Source organism: Mus caroli, chromosome 5 (assembly GCF_900094665.2).
Source record: "Mus caroli chromosome 5, CAROLI_EIJ_v1.1, whole genome shotgun sequence".
NCBI classification, from domain to species: Eukaryota; Metazoa; Chordata; class Mammalia; order Rodentia; family Muridae; genus Mus; species Mus caroli.
This window is the reverse complement of record NC_034574.1, coordinates 135,001,693-135,007,963: the sequence shown is the minus strand read 5'-3', so window position 1 is coordinate 135,007,963 and position 6,271 is coordinate 135,001,693. Positions and strand designations below refer to the sequence as shown.

Sequence of the window (6,271 nt, the reverse complement as noted above, 5' to 3'; positions counted from 1 at the left end):
ATATGTGTGTATATATACACATACACACATATGTAAATGTATATGTATGTGTGTGTGTATGCTTCAACTTTAATCAAGTGTAATATCAAATCTTATTGCAGCAGATGTCAAACCTTAAAAAAAATCGAGCATTTAATTTAGCATCTTCCTTATGAATTGTACACAGCCTAGAATTTTCCAACACATTTTCTGGAAAAAGCAGGGAAAACAAACAAAATAAGGGCCGGGGAGAGGGCTAATCAGTAAAGTGCTGTCACACAGGCATGAGGATCTGAGTTTGATTCCCAGAACCAGTGTGAAAACCACAGCTAGGTTGTAATCCCAGCACTGGAGACAAGACAACATAGGGCTCACTGGCCAGTTAGCTTAGCCTAATGGTGAGCTCCAGGCCATTGAGAAATCTTTCTCAAAAACCAAGGTCGGGGGATGTAGTGAGAATTTTGGTTTCTTTAAAAACCCAGTTATAGTATGTGAATATTTTCTGTTTGAATCCCAGGTGTGGGATAAGAGGTTGCTTCACAGTAGGTGATTGTGATTTGCCTCATGCACTAGCAGGGGCATGATTTTTGCCCGCTGCAGGTAGTTTAATTCTGAGGACTCTGGAGAGGGTATAAATGGGAGCGCCTGTGGTGGTTGCTGCTGCCCCTGCTGCTGGTCCCTGTTATTGATGTTCATCAAGTGGTCATGAGCAAAGAGACAGAAGGAGCTAGATATATCCTGATGATGAGGATTAGACTTGCCCCAAGGAACTCAATGCTTCTAGTCAGCTGGAAGGAGTCTAAAGAGCTCTATGCCCCCTTTCCCCTCTAAGCTTCTTTCTTCCTTACCTAGTGTTGGGGAGTTGGAAGGGTGGTAGATATAAGAACCCAATAAAGTACCTAAAAACAAATATGTCAGAAGGGGACCTGGAGAGATGGCTCATGGTTAGGAGCAGATACTGCTCTTCTAGCGAACCAAAGTTCTGTTTCCAGGACCCACATCCAGAGACACATAACTGGCTGTAATTCCAACTCCAGGGAGTCTGCTGCTCTCTGCTAGTGTCTGAGGGTAGTGCACGTGCATCAGACACTGACATAGACCATACGCACATAATACAAACAAAGTGAATAACCCCTGGGGTTGACTAACCCCTAAGGTTGACCTCTGATCACCATGCAGACATGGAGCTATGTACATGAACACACACACTCCCCCAACCCCACAGGTGCACACAAACAGACAAGACATAAAACCCAGTCTTGCTTCCAGAATCTCAAGCTTTGATTTGCCCCTCCTCCCCACCTGCCTTGTCCATTTCTCTACAGTTGGAAGTGTCTTCCCATCCCTAACACCCAGAAGTAGGCTCCTGTGTTACCTTGTCAGCATCCCTGCCCTTTATCCCAGTTTTTTCCTCTAACGCATCAGGTACAGAGAAGGGAAAACTCCAAGTTCAGCAGCCAGGCCAGCTCTTTGCTGGTAGCCTAGACTCTCACAGCTGTCTCCTCAATTAAGATGTTTTCTGCACTGTTTGTAGGAGATGTAGGTCATAACCCGCCAGGTTTTCTACTTTGGAGAAATCCCGCTGGTTCTCTCAACATCTCCATGTGAGTGTTAAAAAATATCCCATTACAGACATTCAACTTCTGAGAAAATTCTGGAAACATTGAGCTTGGCCAAAGTCCTATCAGCAGGTGGCAATATGGTTTGACCGATATTACCTACTTCTAGTTCTGGTCTATATTTTTGCTTCTTGGCCAGAGGTCACAATGTGAACCAGCTTCCTCTTCCCACTGGCAAGGGGTTACCCCATTATGCATTTCCTGCTATGAAGGACTAAACTCCTCGAGACTGTGAGCCACAGCCAGCCCTTCCTCTTTGGAGTCATCTGATTGGATATTTGCATACAACGATCAGAAAAGTAACTAACACAGATGAGAGAAGATCTAGGTCTTAGTTTGGACCTTTATTCAAAAGTATAAATCTGGGTCAGGGGAAATGGTTTAAGCCTTAGTTGGCTAAGTGCTTTCTTGCTCAGACATAAAAACCTGCTTGGTGACATGAGCTCATAATCCCAGCACTGGAGTGAGGAGACAGGGGGATCTCTTGGCTCCCTGAGCAGCCAGCCTAGCCAATTCTCGAGTTCAAAGCTAGTAAGAGACCCTGCCACACACACACACACACACACACACACACACACACACACACACACACACACAAGGGCAGCACTGAGAAACAACATGGGAGATGGTCTTTTGGGTTCTGGTTGGAGTTACAGTCACTTGAAAGAATAGAGTTTTCATTTCTCCATGCTGGAGATGGGTTGAGGAATCCAGAGCTCTTTCATGAAGCTGATCTCTCCACGGCTTTGGGATAAACTTCCAATCCGGCTCGATTTCTGCTGCTAGTCATTCTGTGGTTTCTCCAGGAAGGGATGTCTTTGTGCTTGAAGACATAGACCACGGGGAGTAATTTGGAAAAGGGGCTTGTGCACTCTGCAGCCAACCTCCAAGTGGAGTGGAACCCTTGGCTATGTCTGTCTTTTCCTGGGCTTTGTGGTGGCCTTTCCTTGCTGATGGTCATTCCCATCAAACAGATCACACACAGAAAGGGACAGTCCCCCTGAGAATCCTCGTGCCTGGAGCTCTTTTTTCTTTTGTTTATACTTCAAGGGAATAAGCAGCCACCAGATTCAGTCATTTCCCCTGTTTGTTTATCTAGTTTTATGCTAAGAACACATGAGATCCTTCTGTTTTGGGGAGGTATGTGCAATGAACTTTATTGATGGTATTCAAGAAAGTAGGACTCTCTAAGGCCCTTTCCTTCTTCTGGGGTCTGGGATGGAAACTGTGAGGGAAATGCTCAGGGTTGGAGGCTGAGTTGGGACAGGGACTCCTCAGCAGCTGAGGATCTCTCTCTCTCTTCCCCCTCCTTCTCTTGTTCTCTCCCTCTCATGTCCTTGTTGGTGTAGGTGGTTTAGATCTTCTTATTCCTTGAAGGCTATGTAGGCCGTGAGGTCCACCACCCTGTTGCTGTATTCATTGTCATACCAGGAAGTGAGCTTTACAGAGTTGTCATTGAGAGAAATGCCAACCCCAGCATCAAAGGTGGAAGAGTGGGATTCACTGTTGACATCAGGCAGGAGACAACCTGGTCTTCAGTGTAGCTCAGGATGCCTTTCAGTGGGCCCTCGGATGCCTGCTATCCCACCAAATGGATATCGTCATTGCTGGAAGCTTTCTTCAGGCGGCATGTCAGGTCCACAGTGGACACATTTGGGTAGGAATGTACAAGGCCGTGACAGTGAGCTTCCTGTTCAGCTCTGGGATGACCTTGCCCCCAGCCTTGGCAGCAGCAGTGGATGCAGGGATGATGTTCTGGGCAGCCCCATGGCCATCCAGTTTTCTGAGTGGCATGATGGCATGGACTGTGGTCATGAGCCCTTCCACAACACCAAACTTGTCATGGATGACCTTGGCTGGGGTATAAGCAGTTGGTGGTACAGGAGCATTGGTGACAATCTTGAGCAGTTGCCATACTTCTCGTGGTTCACACCCATCACAAACATGGATGCATTGGCAGAAAGGGAGGTGGTTAACCACCCTTTTGGCCCCACCCTTCAAGTGAGCCCTGGCCTTCACCATCATGGTGAAGATGCCAGTAGACTCTATAACATACTCAGCATCAGCATCACCCCATTTGATGTTAGTGGGATCTTGCTCCTGGAAGATGGTGATGGCCTTCTTGTTGATGACAAGCTTCCCATTCTCAGCCTTGACAGTGCTGTTGAACTTGCCATGGGTGGAGTCCTATTGGACCAAGTAGACCATGTAGTTGAGGTCAATAAAGGAGTCATAAATGGCAACAATCTCCACTTTGCCAGATAAGCTGGCCACTCTGGTAACCAGATGTTCAATACAGCCAAATCCATTCACTGATCTTCACCATTGTGTCTCAGGGATGAGGCTGGCACTTCATGAGCTGTGGCTGTCTCTGGAACAGGGAGGAGTAGAGACACATGACGTTGTTCTAATACATTTCATTCTGACACAGTCTCATGTGTCTCAAGTCTGTCCTCACTATGTAACGAGGATGACCGAACTTCTGATCCTCCTGCTTCTACAAATGTTGGGGTTGCAGATGTGCACCACATCTGTTTTATGTGGTGCTGGGAGTGAAATCCAGGACTTCTGCATGCTAGGCAACCACTCTACCAACTGAGCCACCTCCCAGGCCCTCTCAATATCCTTTTAGATAAAACTGTGATAGCTTATCAAGAGATGGAGCCCTGTAACTCTGGATCTGCCTTGCCTAACACACATTAAGCCCCGGGTTCTACCCTCAGTGCTGAATTTTACACGCAGTGATATATATGCCTGTAATGCCAACAACTGGGATGTAGAGGCAGGAGGGTCAGAAGTCCAAAGTAATCATCAGCTACATAGTGAGCTCCAGGCTAGTCTGGGCTACATGTGACCCCTTTACAAAAGAAAGCAACAATAAAAGAAGCTATGAGAATGCACCCCTGAGAAGAGCCTGCCGGCATTCTCGGTGTGGTTGGTATCTCTAGCCTTAGTCAATTGCCCCCGAGAGACAACTTGACTGTATCACAACCAAGAACATTTTCCTTGTTAAGGGCAGCCATGCCTATACAGAGCATGTGTCATGGTCCTGAAGGCAGTAACGACCTCTAGCTGTTTCATGTTGTAAATCACCTGTGTGGAAGAGCTCGGGGTGTGAAAAAGCAAGTTGGTCTCTTCAGAGTGAGATTCCGCCAGGCTGCACCATGGAGAAAACCCCTATGTCTTCAGCAGCACTCGGGGAGTCTTGACTAGGCTGCAGGATACACACAGTTGCTCCTGTCTCCCAGGAAACAGAATGCCCATCCATAAATCTCACTGAGCTGTCACATATGGAAATTAGAACCTTCAGACCAACACAGTGAGTGTCCACGCAGTCTGAAAATCTACAATCAAACCACTGCTCAGCCTCTCCTTGAACCTGAATCCATTAACTTGTGTGTGTGTGTGTGTATTGTATGTTGTAAATGCACATCTGTATGCTGGTTTGCATATGCATGTGTGTATATCTTCCCCTCCTCTCTTCCTCTTCCCAATCCTTCTCCCCACTCAACCTTCTCCCCTCCTCTTCCTTCTTGTGCGATCTTCTATGTATCCTGGCCTTTAGCATATAAAGATCCACCTGCCTCTGCCTCCTGAGTGCTGGGACCAAAGGTGTATGCCATACCCAGATATCCACCCCCCCCCAATCTCTAGATATACGCTTTCTCACTGAAATTGATTTGGTTAGACTGGTTAGCCTGTGAGCTGAAGTCTCCCCAGCTCTGGGATTGCAAGCACATGTGCCACACCAGGCTTTTGCTTGGGGGATGGGGACTGGGGACTGAAATCAGGTTTTCATACTTGCACATGGAGTACCTTCACCCTCAGCCATCCCCTCAGTACTTGGCCTTGAACTTAGGTCAGAATGCTCAGTAGGTGAGATGGAGTTCTCTAGGGGCCCCAAAGGAAGAAAGTCTTGTCGTTCGGCTTCTTTTTTCCAGTACTTATGGTGCCTATAGCAGACATAATAGCCAGGGAGTGACTGGGGTAATACTGATTGTCTGATGGGCTGGGTAAATGCGTAAAGGGAACTCCACCCTAATTTATATATTAGTTATCATTCTTAGAAAATTGTACTTTGAAGTGGGTTGCAATGAATACACCGTTACTGTGGAGAAAGGAAGGAGGGTGATATTTATAGATCAGCGAGTCACGGGACACATGTCAGGCACTGTGCTGAGTTCTGCCACATGTACTGTATGTAGCCATGATCACTACCCTCTACACTAGAAAGATAAGGGGCTGGAGAGATGGCTCAGTGTATAAAGTGCTTGCAGTGTATGTGGACCTGAGTTCAAATCCCCAGCTCTCATTCCAAAGCAGATGTTCATTATAACCCCAGTGCTAAGGGAGCCAAGACAGGTGGGCCCTGAGAGCTCACTGGCCAGCCAGTCTAGCTCAGATGGGGACCTCCAGGCTCAGTGAGAGACCTTGTCTCATGGAAACAAGGCAGAGGGTAGGAGAAGAAGACACCAGCCATACCGTCCTCCTCACACATATATGCATCTGTGCATGAGAGATTGCATGTGCATGTATACATGCACATACATACACACTCACATATGCACAAGAAGATACTCAGGAAAAGAGCTTCAGGTACCGCACCCACCCCTACATCAGAGAGGAAAGCGGCAGCAGCTCATGGTCTTGCCCGTCTTTTTTTTTTTTTTTTT

At 47.0% G+C, this 6,271-nt stretch overlaps 1 pseudogene; it reads right to left on the bottom strand.

The window, feature by feature from the left end:
- Positions 1-2,962: 2,962 nt before the first annotated feature.
- Positions 2,963-5,430, bottom strand: LOC110294988 (annotated as a pseudogene).
- Positions 5,431-6,271: the final 841 nt, after the last annotated feature.